We start from the raw sequence: 16221 nt of genomic DNA on the forward strand, positions 1-16221 counted from the left end.
CTCTGCATCATTAGGATCCACACATACATGTGCTAGAACATTGCACAAACAACCGAGGAAAATAAAAATACAGAGAAGCCCCTAGAGGTCCCTGAGCGACGGCCATCTCGCCATCAGCCTTCACCGCTGCCAGAGAAGAGAAGCAAACCACGAACTGAAAAGCACATTTGCAGAAGGCTCCTTTCATGGACCTCAAGAATGTGAAGCTAGAGGCGGTGACAATGACGTTGGGGAACATCGGCTGGAAAAGACCCCCGTACTTCTCAAGCCCAAGATCCACCTCGACTGGAAATCGTAACTTGTATTCTCGAGCACGAACACACTCAATGAACATGGCATGTTTAGAAAGAAGCAGACAATCACATGTTGCATATTACTTACCACAATCCAGAACAACACTAGACAGGTGCATGAAACATCTTACCACAATTACATAACCGGTTCAGGCCTGGCACTAAGTTCATGAGATGAGCAAAAGTGCACTAGGACTACCACGGCACTTCAAACCTCGACATGTTATGATTTATGACAACATCCAAGCAACAAGCTACACAGAAATACATAAGAGTTCATATGAATAGGACACTAGTAGACGAAACACCACAACTTCATGGCACTAGATCCGAGGGCCTCAAGTTTGAATAACGGGGATGATCTGATCATATATAGATCGAAATTGAACCCTGCATAAACAACAAAGGACACAATGAGCACATGAAGTCTCGTACCGGAAGGAATGCAGGGAATATTATGAGAAATTTTGTTGGTTGATCTAGCTATCAGAATGTTGGAGTTAAACACGTCTCCGTCTTCTAGCCGGCTCGGACTAGGAGTCAGTCACCTAATAGGTTTATGTATAGGCTAGCTATACTAGTATATATATGGAACCACCCCTTATAATCTTTGTACCGATCAAGATCAAATCAATACAAAGAAAGTTTAGGACCGATACGGTCCTGTGGCCATCCAAATCGATCAAATGTTCGTGTACGTAGCCTGCGCCGAGTCGATCAAAGTACAGATCGATCAAGTGTGCGTACGTGCTCGTATTGTGTCCCGGCTAGAGGTGCTAGTGCTTAGTACTAGTACACGTCAGGAAGGATCGATTGGAGATAAACTAGCAGGAGGATAGCTTTGTGTTGCGGTGCACCTCGACGTAAAAGCACTTCGTCGAGTTCGTCAGTGAGCTTCGTTCGTCATCGTCGTTCGTCGTCAGTCATATTGCCGTCACCGGAAGTACTCGGCGTCGGGACTGGGCCAACAATTGGTATCAGAGCAAGGTTGATCTTCTAGTAACGGAGGATCATGGCGGACGACGAGAAGAACAAGCAGCTGGCGGAGTACTCCGGCGCGGCTAAAGTATTTGCTGCTCCGGCGAGTTCGTCGTACCCATGATTTGATCGCGAGAACTTCGGGGTGTGGAAGGCCCTCATGGAGTGTGGCCTCCGCGCCAACGAGCTATGGGACGCGGTCGACCCAGGAGGCGACACCTTCAAGAAGGAGGGAGCCGAGCACCGGAAGGATCGGCAGGCGGCGTCGGCGATTTACTCGGTGATGCCGATGGATGTCCTCCAGCACCTAATCGCCAAAGCAACGGCGAAGGAGGTGTGGGATACGCTGAAGCTCATGTTTGAGGGACACACCCGCGTCAAGCAAGCCAATCTCCAAACTCTCCTAAGGAACTACGAGACTTTGGTCATGGGCGACGATGAGTCCGTGGATGCGCTTGCTTCACGGGTGGCTACTCTCGTCAATCGGATCCGCGCGCTTGGAGAAAACCTCACGGAGGCCTCGGTTGTCTGGCGGTTCTTGCGTGCAGCCCCTCCCCGGTACCTGCAAATTGTCACGGCGATCGAGCAGTGCGTCGATCTCGCGACTCTCTCCATCGACGATCTTGTCGGACGGTACAAGGCTCACGACGAGCGGATGCGGTACAGTCTTGGGGACGGGAGGAACGACGAGCTTGTGATGCTCACAAGGGCGCAGTGGATCGCTTTGTCAAAGGAAAAGCAAGGCGGATCCACGAGCAGCAGCAAGAAGAAGGGGAAGCAGCGTTCGGTGAGAAAGAACTTCGCCGACTCGGACGCGGACTCGGACGACGACTCGGAGGATGAGGCTGCACCACCACCGAGGAGAAAGTTTGACATCAGAAAAGTGAGGTGTTATAACTGTGGCCTCCTCGGCCACTTCAAGGCTGACTGCGAGAAAGCACCGAAGCAGAAGGCGCTCATAGCCCAGCAAGGAGATGATAGTGACATGATGTTGATGTGTGAACTCGTGGACAAGCAGGATCCAGTTCTTCAAGAGCCGGCTAAAGAAATTGTTGTGCTCGTGAAAGAAAAAGTTCACCTTCATAATCATGGTTCGGAAACTCGTGTCGATGCTACTGATGCGGGAGGTGACTCCGAAACTTACGTCGATGCTACAGACGTAAGTGCTAACTTTGCTGGATCGGATACAGCGAAAGCAGCGTGTGCTCGACCATGGAGAAGCAGTCTTTGTGTTGGTCAACTGGAGGAGAGGCCCGTAGGCGGCCGCAAAAGCGACACAAAAGACAATGACGTAATGGCGTACATGGCGCCAGATGTCCACGAAAACAACTCGGCAAAGAGCGTTGCAGGCGGTCGCCAAGTAGCGAGTCGGGGCGAGCGAGGCACACGCGTTCTGTTGCAAAGCCCAGCCATGTGTGTCGGAGGGCGCAGCCTAGCAAAGGACGGGTACCCAGAAGAAGCCAATCACTCCAGCGAGTTGGGCGGTGGTGGCCACTGCAAGCTAGCAGCTCAAGCATCACCACGTGGAGGCATGGTGCATGGGCCAGAACGTGGGCAACATCCAGAGGAAGGAAAAGACCCACTTGGGGAAGTGTCTCATGGTTCATACGTGGTGGCACCTGAAACTTTACTACGTGTAAATGATGCAGCACCAATCTCATGCGCAGGGGGTGCAGTAGCATCACTTGGTGGTGGCCAGTCAGCAAGTATGTCCAGTACTCTATTTGTCAGCCTAGAAGCGAGCATCGGTGGTGGCTCGCAGTTGCTAGCAGAATTGTACGCAGAAGATGACGTCACTTCGGCACCTATGTCGCCTCCGAAAGTACTGGAGAAAACGACACGTCCATCTACAACCGAACATCTACAGCCGGAGTTACACCCATATCCGGAGAAATTTCTTCGGATGATTAACCCGATAATGGTGAACGGGAGTGGGCGACGGTGTCTAGTAAGCCCCGAGGAACCGGTGGAATTTGTGGACGCAAATACAAAGGAGTGTTGGCGTCATGCTATGATAGAAGAGTTGGGGTCGATCCATGACAATAATTCATGGGAGCTTGTGGATCTTCCCAACAATGAAAAGGCTATGGAGCTCAAGTGGGAATTCAAGGTCAAGAAGGATGTTGAAGGGTGCATGAAGCACAAAGCGAGGCTACTAACCAAAGAGTATGTGCAAGAGGAAGGTGTGGACTTCGAAGAAGTGTTCATTCCCATTGCAAAGACGGAGTCGGTGAGATTACTCATCACTCTCGCGGCTCAGGACTCATGGAAGGTACATCACATGGATGTAAACTCTGCGGTTTTGGATGGCGAGATAAAAGGAGATGCGTATGTGAATCAACCATCAGATTTCATCAAAGAGGGAGAAGAGCACAAGGTACTGAAGTCACACAAAATCTTGTATGGGCTATGGCAAGGACCTCGGGAGTGGAACATCAAACTTGGTCGGACATTGATTTCTCTTGGATTTGAGAAAGCCCCACTAGAGCATGCAATGTACAAGCGAGGTGAAGGAAGGGATCGTCTACTAGTTGGCATCTACATCGACGACCTATTGATTACTGGAGCAGATGAAGAGGTGATTGCAAAGTTCAAGTTACAAATGAAGGAGATTTTCAAGAGGGATGATCTAGGTCTTTTGAGCTTCTACCCCAGGATAGAGGTACATCAAAAGACAGAGGAGATCACACTATGCCAGGAGGCATACACAAGGAAGATACTTGAAAACTGTGGCATGAAAGATTGCAATCTAATTGAAGCTTCAATGAAACCTCGTCTTGAACTGAGCAAGAAGAGTAAAGCACCCGCAGTTGATGCAATAGAGTATATTGCAGCTGCCACTGCGATGTGTCAAGGTGTGTGGCTAGGGAGGCTGCACGGTGATCTCATGGATCGAGATCCGGAACAATTGGTGCTCAATGTTGACAGTGAGTCTTCAACATTTCTACGCGAGGATCCAGTGCATCATGATAGGGGCAAGCACATTGATACGGTGTATCGGTACATAAAGGACAGCGTGAAAGAAGGTAAGATGAAGGTCAACTACATTTGCACCAATGATCAACTGGCGGATATGCTAACCAAGACTTTGGACCAAGAGAAGTTCTTGAAGATGCGAAGAAGGATCGGCGTCGGAGCTGTGACGTGACGACGTCGTGTTTAGGGGGGTGATTGTTGGAGTTAAACACGTCTCCGTCTCCTAGCCGGCTCGGACTAGGAGTCAGTCACCTAATAGGTTTATGTATAGGCTAGCTATACTAGTATATATATGGAACCACCCCTTATAATCTTTGTACCGATCAAGATCAAATCAATACAAAGAAAGTTCAGGACCGATACGGTCCTGTGGCCATCCAAATCGATCAAGTGTTCGTGTACGTAGCCTGCGCCGAGTCGATCAAAGTACAGATCGATCAAGTGTGCGTACGTGCTCGTATTGTGTCCCGGCTAGAGGTGCTAGTGCTTAGTACTAGTACACGTCAGGAAGGATTGATTGGAGATAAACTAGCAGGAGGCTAGCTTTGTGTTGCGGTGCACCTCGACGTAAAAGCACTTCGTCGAGTTCGTCAGTGAGCTTCGTTCGTCATCGTCGTTCGTCGTCAGTCATATTGCCGTCACCGGAAGTACTCGGCGTCGGGACTGGGCCAACACAGAATGCTTGAATTCATACGAACTCTTCAGTTTTAGTCTAGCTAGCCATCAGGGCTTATTCTGAGAACTTCTTGTAATGGGACAGTAATGGAACATGAAACTAAGCAGAAGTTTTAACTTAAATTTGGTAGGAAACATTTTGGGTAGCGCTTACACGAAACAGCTATAGAGCAGGGTGTCAAACTGTCCCATTCGAATAAAATAATGTACACTTCAGATTTCTGCCTTCGGTACTACCTACATTAGTCAAGACCACCTTACATTACCTAATCAAGCATTCAGTTGAGGAAATTAATGCTTTCTGTTGCTGCGCTAACTGATAATTAAGCTCCCTACTCTTGTGCGTTGCTAACATGGGCATTCTGCTGCATGTAGCTACCAAGCACATGTTGCAGCTCTAGTTGTTTAGCCAGTGTTACCGTTGGGTTCCATCCACACCTATGGTGATGACAAGAAGCATCAATGCCACCATTAAACGTGCAACATTGTGGTTCCCAAGTATAGTACGGTGTCATGGTGGGCTATAAGAACGTAAAAAGTGGTGTGGATATATCGTCCTACTCTGCTTGGGGCTAAGATTTTTTTATCCAAGTATGTTAATGTATTGGTTGGCGACTGAAAGATAATAATGATGAAGAATGATGATGGCAACTTACATGCGAACTTCAACCTCAATTTTTTCGTAAGGCACTCCATGGGCACATAGAATCTTTAAAATACGGCGAACTATCACATCTTCCGGCGTGCAACATATAATTTTGACTACCTTGAGATGTGGTGATAGCAATGACTGTTCCTTTAAGTTACAACTTTCATCAGTTTTGCTCAAATGATAATCCTGTAGTAAACAAAATATTTTGCTTAGGTCAACAAATGGTAAATGGTAACTTCAAAGACAAGCTATCTTACTCTGAGAATATATATACCTCAGAACTTTCAAGATCAAGCTGAAGCTTAAGTGTCTCTAGAATTGGTGAGTGCTGGAGAAAGTAAATCAATCCAGTAAAATCATCACCGACACACCATTCATTGAGCAACAATGTTTTTAACTTCCTAAACACAGGGCGCCATTTCAAATCCATTCTGAAAATAGATAACTGGAGATAAAATGGAGAAGGTTAAACCACAATTCAAGATCTGAATTCAGAAGTACAAGCTCCTTTTTTAGATACGGAAGTACATGCTTTGAAAGCTTTCTGATGGCTCTCTTTTTGTATAGCAATTAACAGTTAGCATATACCACGATTTGTAACCCAAGCTGTACTATAATCTCAATCCTACATCTATGAATAGTACACATGACTAAATTATCCAGTAGCGGTATGCATAGCAACAAATGTGTTCAAGAAACATCAAGATTCAAGCATGTGAATTCTGGAAAACATGCAACACATGTAAGGAACAGGCTTGATAAGATTATATTGACAAATATCTTCATGCAGACATACATGGAATCTAGTGGATGTCAAACAACAATAGGAGGTGGCGAAAAGGGAGCATACCCGTGTCGGATCATATATTTTCAACTTCAAATTTGTAGCACCCGACAAACTTTGCAGAGCCACGGGATAGTTGGTTCCACCAGGTTGAGCATCACATCCCTCACATGTTTGACACTTTGGCTTATTTCAGTCAAATTACATGTTTGACTTAGCTCATTTGAAATGACTCCATACATGCTCCAAAGTACAAATAAATGTATATTGGGAACACACCTGTAGATGCGCAGAAATTTGTTTCGTCGTAACAGTGTCCATGTTCATGATTATCTTTATCTTGCTGGGCGATGCATCTGAAATGAATTAACAGATATAATTTCATATTATCGATTTTAAATCCAGAAGGCTAATCCCGAAGTGAAAGTGCTTGGGCCTAAGATGGGTAGTTACTTGCTCCAAGTATTTGAAGAGCATATAAAAACTTGCTCTCTAGGAAAGGTATCCATTTGAGTTGAGTGGTCGTTTTAGTTCCATCCTTTTGCTGTGCTACGGACTCTCCAACTTCTTTTCCATGTTGGGCTTTATCTCCAACACCTGCGTGTGCACAACATAATACTTTAATATTAGCAGTTTCATGTTTTCGTGCAATAACAAAGGAAGACAAGACTTATTTTACTTGACACAATTCATGTTACTACAACATTGAGAAAATTAATATAATGTTCTGGAAAGCATGCACCAAAACCAACGTCTCTAACTTTTACTACTATTACATATAGCTGATTTCCCGTGCATTACAACGGAGGCATACATATTCTAGTGATTAAACACCAATCGTATCCGACATATACCTTATACCCACCATATTCTAATGCATGAAGTGATTTGATCTGATTTGACCGAGTTAATGCAAAATATTTGATTTGATTTGATTGACTTAATGCAAAAGATTTGCTTTGATTTTCTTTTATTGCCCGTGTCCAACATATAGCTAGAACGACCGATTTGATTTGCTTGAGTTAAAGCAAACCTTACACCCACCAAGAGGGGCACTGCAAAATATTTAGTTTGATTTGATTGGATTAATGCATGATGTGAGCGAGGGGAGGCTTTACCAATGAACATACGACCACCTCACCTTAATAGTAGAGATTCATCAAAGCACCTATCTTTTGAACCTCTTAAACTTTTGCCAAAATAATGGCCGTTCTACATTGGGGGGGGGGGGTTCAAACTCATGGCGAAAGTTTGACACAAAATTTGTGCTCTTGTAAACATGGAAGGAGAGAGTAATTATTTTCCTTGGTGAAGAAAAATAGATAGACATGAGAAATAATTCAAGGGAAGCAATGATATTTACTCTTACTCTCACTTTTTGTGCCAATCTATAAAAAGAAATCTACTTTGAAAGATGTATTGTACTCCAAAGATTATTTGGATTGGCCAAGTGAAAAGTTGTACGTCAATAGATTTTCAATGAACCATTAGATTATAGTGTTAAGTTATTTCGTACAAACTATAAGCATAAATACTTGGTCATAAGATGTTAATTTTGACCTTGAAATAGATACTTCATCCTGTTCAGCCTAAGAACTTTTACATCAAGATGTTGCCACATATTGTGAATGGTATTAGCATCAAGAGGCTTCTTCGCCAAAAAAGAGCACCAAGTTGAATAGATCTCTTCATTGTGTAGATTGTTGTTTCTGTTGACATCACTACTTAAAAAAAATAAAAGACTTCTCAATGTCACATAAAAGAAGATGCATGTGCATGCAGTTGGAGACAAATAATTCATGAACATACTAATCACTTGAAGGTTTCTATGCATATCTTTGGCAGCTTCCAAGAACTGAAAGCCATTCAACTCTTCCATGTCCACTGCTGCCATGATGAAATCAACATCATGTGCTTTCTTTTCAAGAATACCGAGTGCTTCTATGGGACTTGTATATACTGCCACTGGAAAGACAAGATCAACTTCACTATCTAAATGTAACGACATCTCGGAACATGAGAATAAATGGTTTCCACGAAACATGAAAAGGTGTATATTTTCATAAAGATGAATATAGTTCCTCTTTCATGGGATGTAGAAAACCTTACCATAATAGTTCAATTCAGAGAGCATGGATTTTGCAGAGTTGGCATGAAACTCATCTTCATCAATGACCATCACGCTAAGTGCATCTGAGGGTCGTCCTTTTGCTCTTTCTGCCATGGGGTTTCTCAAAACTAGAGCTCTATTTGCTTCTATTTTTGTGTATGTGTGAATGTGGCAACTGGGCATTGGTGGCTATTTATAGCTCAACAGGGTTTCTTCCGTTTCGCATAGTCATATGTATAATATATATAAAAATAACATAATACATTACTATCGTTTTGCAAAAGAGCTAATAGCACAAAGTGGGCAGGTGTGGTCCAGGCATCCTACATGGTGACACACATGGTGGGATAGAATCCGACACAACAATAAATGAATCACAGCCCCCCCCCCCCCCCCCGAAAAAGAGTTACCACCAAATGTAGATTGTCCAATAACCACGAAAGTACTAGCTACATAATATGTTTCAAATATATACAAACCAAGCACACATATATGATCTGTTACACTTAAAGTAATAGAGAAAATCTATGTGTGCACTTGTATTTATATTTGTGTATAGTAGACATCGAATTCGAAAACGACAAAGCGTAATGACATAACACATTGTCGCACGGATGCGACGACAACGTAAAAACAAAACCACAATTATAACCACATTTTTCGGAGGAGCATCACTCAGCGGCGATTCTACGTGTAAGTTGTGGGGTCAGCTGACCGCAAAACCTTTTTTTGTATTGCAAGTTTAGTTATGTTTGTATTTGTGTAAAAAAGGACATTTAAAAGTGATTAGTGCACTTGAAACCACAACTTTTTGGTGCTGGCACCGTCACTGGCTGAACTAATCAAAATGACAAAGTGATGTCGCATGGATGTGAACATAATGTAATGGCGAGATCAAAGTTATAACCGCATTCTCCTAAGGAGTTGTAATATTGTTAAACAATGAACTTAGAGTCAGTGTTTACGTGTGACCCTAAAATTTTAGAATTAAATAACATTGCTTTGAGTGGTGATTTCCTCCGTGAGGTCCATAAGTCTGCACGAGAAACAAAGTTTCAAACATAATAGAGTACTCTACTTTAAGTACTGGTTTATCATAGCCAAGCAGTCTAATTAACATGGTCTCCTAAATTGTGAATAGTGAAATTTTGTATGGACCGCTAGAAACTAGAATATTTACAAAATGTGTAGCGCCATTTGGATGGTCTGATGTCATTGGTCCGCGGATATCTGATATGGGTGGTCAGAAGTTAGAATGGATACAAAGTGGGTTGCAACCTTTGGACGATCAGATGTCATCGGTCAACCGATATCTAGTATGGATGGTCAAAAGTTAGAATGATTACAAAGTGGGCTGCATCCTTTGGATGGTCTGATGTCACCGGTCAGCAGATATCCGATATGGATGGTCAAAAGTTAGACTAGATACAAGTGGGCTGCACTCTTTGAATGTTTGTGATATCAGTTACACTACATTAACTATAAGGTTTATGTTCTCGCACCCCTCAACCACTAATGGTCTCAAATAAATGAATCTAGCTCTTGTTTTTAATCAAATCAGGTTGTGTAGATTCATGATTTCACATTTACGCATGAGATTAACTATAATGTTTATGTTCTCGCACCCCTCAACCACTAACGGTCTCAAATAAATGAACCTAGCTCTTGTTTTTAATCAAATCAGGTTGTGTAGATTCATGGTTTCACATTTACACATGGTGGTCTCTTTATGACGTGTGTCCAGTCATATTTCTCCATGCATGCAGCCTAAACAAGTGAATGTTTGTCACACTGGCTTTTGGTGTATATGCATACCACTTCCCAATGTACATTTTTCTTTTGAATTACTGATCAAACACCCTTATACAACTTCAAAGATATCACAGACGGAGACTCTATTATGTTTTCTTCTTTGAGAAACATAGTACAAAGGCAGACATTCACATACATGCATGAACACTCACCCCTATGAACGCACACACTCATAGCCCATCTCATGAGAACCTCCGAGAGACAAGACCGGCAAATCTTGGGACGGAATTTCTCCGACGAGCCAAAAAATAGATAATTATCATAATATTTCTTTCACAGATAAGGTAAGCATCATCACTGTCAGAAAAAAATGAGCTGAAACAATTCATTCGATAAATGCACAGTGACTCGTGTCTGTTGTATATTATAGTGTCGGATAGGAAACTATGGCACATATGTGTACTGCAGCTATGAATATATAAATGATGAGATGCTTTAATAAATATATATTTTTGTAAACACATGACCACCATTATAGTTCGGTACATTTAGAATCATGCAAAAACATCACAATGGCTGGGGCACCTGTCACCGTAATGAGGTAGGGTCATCGTCGGCATCCATGTCTGACGTGTACATGCTCAACCAAAAAAAGCAGTGCGGCTCGCCTCCACCATTGCTGACGGCGAGCTCGTCTACGTCTAGGTCACACCCATTCATGAACTCATAAGAGGCTATTCCTTATTTGGTCATAGTGGGGATGTAACAGGGGGGAAATTGTATTTTCTTGCCTCACTCAACACCATTAGTAACCAAAATTGACGGAATTTCATATAAGGAACAAAACTTCAACCATGTGTCAAATATGGAAGATTTTTTCAAGGACAAATATGAAACCACATTTTTATTCAGGGTCAAATAAGGAATTCTCTAAAGAAGGAAAAGAGTGAAACCTTAATGAATTTATCACTGCAAGTCCACAACCACCGTTTCACCTCCCCAACGAGAGTTGTGGTGAGAAAGAGTGGACTGACTGGGAAGAGCATTAATGAGATGGTAGGTATATTATGGTTGTCTATCCTTGAGAGTGTTCTTTTTCAAGAGGGAAGAGAGTAATGGAGATTGTATATAGACTAAACAATCTAGAAACACACATGTATTTTGTTCAAAAAGGAGGCTTGACCCTCGGCATCTGCATCATTAGGATGCACACAACCTATAGACATACATGTGCTACAACATTGCACAAACAATCAAGGAAAATAAAAATACAAAGAAGCCCCTAGGGGTCCCTGAGCGACAACCATCTCGCCATCAGTCTTCACCGTTGCGAGAGAAGAGAAGCAAACCATGAACTAAAAAGCACCTTCACAGACTCCTTTCATGGACCTCAAGAGTGCGCAGCTACAGGCGTGCCAATGATGTTGTGGAACATCGGCAGGAAAAGACCCCCATACTTCTCGAGCGCAAGATCCACCTCCATTGGAAATTGTAACTTGTATTTTTTAGCATGGACACACTCAATCAACATGGCATGTTTAGAAAGAAGCAGACAATCACATGTTGCATATTACTTAGCACAATCTAGAAACGACACTAGACAGGTGCCTAAAACATCTTACCACAATTACATAATCGGTTCAGGCCTGACACTAAGTTCATGAGATGAGCAAAAGTGCACTAGGACTACCGCGGCACTCCAAACCTCAACATGATATGATTTATGACAACATCCAAGCAACAAGCTACACAACAATACATAAGAGTTCATTTGAATAGGACACTAGTAGACGAAACACAACAAATCACATAAGAGTTCATAACTTCATATGAATAGCACACTAGTAGACTAAACACAACAACTTCATGGCACCAGATCCGAGGGCCTCAAGTTTGAAGAACGAGGATGATCTGATCATATATAGATCGAAATTGAACCCTGCATAAACAACAAAGGATCCATTGAGCACATGAAAGTCTCATACGAACTCTTCGGTTTTAGTCTAACTAGCTATCAGGGCATAATCTGAGAAATTCTTGTAATGGGATAGTAATGGAACATGAAAGTGAGCAGATGTTTTAACTTAAATTTGGTAGGAAGCATTTTGGGTAACGCTTACACGAAACAACCATAGAGGAGGGTGTCAAACTGTCCTAGTCCAATAAAAAAATGTACACTTCAGATTTGTGCCTTCGATACTACCTAAATTAGTCCAAACCACCTTACATTACCTAATCAAGCATTCAGTTGAGGAAATTAATAGTTTCTGTTGCTGCGCTAAGACCCCTACTCTTGTGCGAAGGTGAAGCAACTCGTTCACAAATCTGCTGGGGCCACTAATGGCGTCATAACTATTGGGGTCATCGCTGCGCAGTGCGGGCATAGACTTCCAAAGCATGCTCCATCGCTTAGCAAGAACACACGTCCGCACAGAGTCGTGGGAAGGTAGGAACGACATAAGATAGCAGAGAAGATCATTCGGGAGGGCCCCGCCCCCTGGCCAGAGTCGTTTCCATGGTTTCCTCGCCATTAAGCCTCTCTGACATTATGTCAAAAAGGTTGCCTACGCCGAAGCTATAGAGGTGTTGGATGTGGTGAGTCAGTGAGTGAGACCAGCCAAATGGAGAAGATACACAATAATCATGAGCTGACCAGATTAGCTCACCTGCAGCCGCCGCTAGTCATGCTCCTCCACCACCACCTCCTCCTCCTCCTTGACAGTGCTCAGTTCTCCAAGCAACGCAAGAGGGGACTCTTCTCTCATGCCTTCTCACCTATAACTTGGTGGGGCAGGAAAACAGAGAATGTCGAAGGAAGGGATAAAGAGAAAGTGATGGGTGTTTGATGGATGTTGGTTGTTCTTATAGAAAAGAACTTGTATTTAATACCAGGAGGGTCTCGAAGGACCCAGAAAAGCTGCTTTAGTAATAATGTTGGCACAATATGAGAGCGGGCGAACCGAAAGCAGCGAGAAATGGTCCAAATTATCTTGTCATTCACTATATCATGGGATATGTGTCATCCTCTCTTCCGGAGAGAGCCAAATGAGAAAATACAACACTGAATACACGTCATGGTTTATAATTGACAAGATGGGTGGGACCATCGCATTATGTCATAGGCGTGTTAATGAATGCTGAGGTGAAGGACAAAGGCTCCATGGTTGGATGGTACTTATCAATTTAACCATGTGAGCATAACGACAACACTGCACCAACCTTGTTCTATCTCATGTGACCGGGTGCGTATCGCCTGAGATGGAGGAAGGTGGAGCAACTACTCCATGGAGGGGTTACATATTTACTTATTCTGGGCCGGATGCGATTGGATCCACATTTGTTTGAGGTGTGTGTGTGTGTGCGTGTGCGTGTGATGGACCGAAGGAGTGCTGACACATGATAGGGCAAATGGCGTGGTTTGTGAGTAAAACTTCCATACATGTACACCATCACACAAACCGTAGCCTTCAATGGCGAGCTTGCCCGTGTAGTTGTCCAAATTAGGAAATATGAATATAGAGTAACACATCGTGGAAGATGAACTTACCTACATTGATTAGGTTGAGGGTGGCTAGGAGTTCAGGTTGTGTTGGTGCATGGGTTCAGTGTGGCGTTTGAATATCCGAGTCTTGTGTGCACAGTTCCTTGGTCCTCACAATCTTATATGTTTACTAGCTGACCCGTTGTGCCAATTAGCGCAGAGACCAACAGAAACCTAGAAGTTAAGCAAACTATTTAAAGGATTTTTTTCTCAACTGTGTGCTAACGATTACGCTTGTGAAGTGTTTCTATTTGCCTTAATGGCGATAATTTCCCATAGCTTTCTTTGCAGATTTGTTTTTGATGCTCCGACCTTCCCTTGTATGGTAAATGTGACAGAAAAACAACAATTGGGAAATTAGGTGTACCATTTGAAGGAATTTTCTCGTGAATATCCTATAAGTAATTATATTTGTATTACCTTTGTAGGTGCCTTGTATATTTAGCAAAGACGGACAACGGAGATTGTTGCCTAAGTGTTTCGCTGGCCAGGCAGGGCAACCCAATGACCTGATTGACAGAAAGTCCAACCGCAATCCCCACCCCCCCCCCCACCCCAACCGACCTCAGCCATCAGAACCATGTTCCCCTCCCAACCAACCCTCTAACTGGCAAGGCCGCATCATCCAAAGGCCGGGCAGAGATCATAAAACACGCCTACAATACCATAAAGTTAAGCAATCTATGGGAGGCATGTATAGTAGACATTCTTTTAATGAATACCTTTTGCTCGTGATGAAAACTTGAGCATCTCTGATTGGCGCAGAGACCTAATCCTCTGGCAGTATCAACTCCTATGGCAATATGGCACAATTCTCGAGTTATTTTACCCTCTCCTTCGTTTGCATTCAAACAGTATCAGGAACCATCCTGGTTTAATGATCGTTGCTCATGTCCTTCTTTAGCCGGCCAGGGCAACCCAACCGTCGGGTCAATAGAGGACGATCACACCCTTCCCCCCTATGGTACATGAATTGAACCATCGGAACCAGGACTCCTATTCTCAAAAACCGAGGTGACTCGAAACCATCCGGGCAGATCACAAAGTCCAAATATCGGGTAGTCAACTAAAAACAAGGCATCCGACCAACATGACGTGAGGGAAATAGGCCGTGGCAACCCCTGACATCCACCTAACAATGAACAAAACAGACCGGCAGGATGCGACCGATGCGCACACTGAGCCGGGCGATCGTGCATGCCCAATGTGTTTTTGAATGTGAGCCGGTCTTTCTTTAACACCGCTAACTTGAAAACAAAAATACTGAGCGGACGTGACATTTTGGAACGTATTCCCAGACTCTCAAAACCAACTTTGCGAAGTCATCAATACTAACGGACCAAAGATGAAATCTACTCTCGCTCGTACCAAACGTCGTCTTTTGCTCGGTATCAATTGTTGCGTCTCCTACTTCGTTACTTTCTTCTCCATTTTGCTTGATTCCTTATAACCGATATTTTTTCTTCATGTATGGCCTCTTTTCCTATGGAAATAAAATAAACAAAGGATTTTGCGATCTCTCGCATTCATTAGTCATTAGTGACAATATTGCAGTGATTTTCTCAGAATTTCTAAGGTTATCCTATTCAAACAACGGTGTGATGAGCGTAGAAATATCACTCATCAACCTCCACAAGCTTAAACCTTGATCGTCCTCAAGCAACAAAGACAACAACCCAATCGTAAGAAATTCAGTTGTTTAGAGAGTTGAATAACAATTGGTTGTTTGCATGAATTATATGTTTGTACCGAGAGTAATAGGTATAAACTGGTGGTAAGATATAAGCTTGCATGGCCTTGTAGATCACTGAACTTGATAAATGGATTCTTGCAATTGTCGAGCTAGAGATGTATAAGAGGATCTCGTTCTTTAGTATTTGGACGCACTCTTAACATGTCTCTTACGTATCTATAATTCTTGATTTTTTATACTATTATATTATCAATCTTGTATGTTCTATAAGCCATTTTACATAATTTTTCGGAACTAACCTATTAACTCAGTGCCTAGTGCCAGTTTCTATTTTCTACTTGTTTTTGGTTTTTCAGAAAATCCATACCAAACGAAGTCCAAACACGATGAAATATTTTGATGATTTTTTCTAAACAAAAAGAGACATTGGAAGCTTTCAGTAGGAGGCTAGAAGACATACAAGGGAGCCACAAGGCAAGGGGCACGCCCTGGGGGTAGGGCGCACAATCAACTTTCCCTAGCATGCCCTGGTGTATTAGTAGGCCAGGAATACAACCATAAAGCCACAGAGCATCAAAATCTCACCGATTCGTTATTTCGATGGCGCCAAAGGCCGAAACTCGGCCCTTCGGTCCATGATTCGACCATTTTGTGTTACCCAACCAACAATGTATTTATTTAGTTTCATATAGTTAGCGTCACTTCTTGGCTGCGTTTGGTTTTTTCGCCATGGTCGCAACGAGTCATCTATTTGTATAAAGTAAGAT

The 16221-nt window shown here is 43.1% G+C and overlaps 1 long non-coding RNA gene and 1 pseudogene across 1 annotated transcript; both read right to left on the reverse strand.

The window, feature by feature from the left end:
• Positions 1–352: 352 nt before the first annotated feature.
• On the reverse strand, positions 353–8794 carry LOC141020637 (two-component response regulator ORR29-like; annotated as a pseudogene).
• Positions 8795–11757: 2963 nt separating this feature from the next.
• LOC141026308 (uncharacterized) lies at positions 11758–13170 on the reverse strand. Its single transcript, XR_012188211.1, has 2 exons — positions 12887–13170; positions 11758–12159 (listed from the first exon to the last, which is right to left on the reverse strand). It is a non-coding gene; the product is annotated as an uncharacterized lncRNA (long non-coding RNA).
• Between the last annotated feature and the right edge of the window lie 3051 nt (positions 13171–16221).

Source organism: Aegilops tauschii, chromosome 6 (assembly GCF_002575655.3).
Source record: "Aegilops tauschii subsp. strangulata cultivar AL8/78 chromosome 6, Aet v6.0, whole genome shotgun sequence".
NCBI lineage: Eukaryota > Viridiplantae > Streptophyta > Magnoliopsida > Poales > Poaceae > Aegilops > Aegilops tauschii.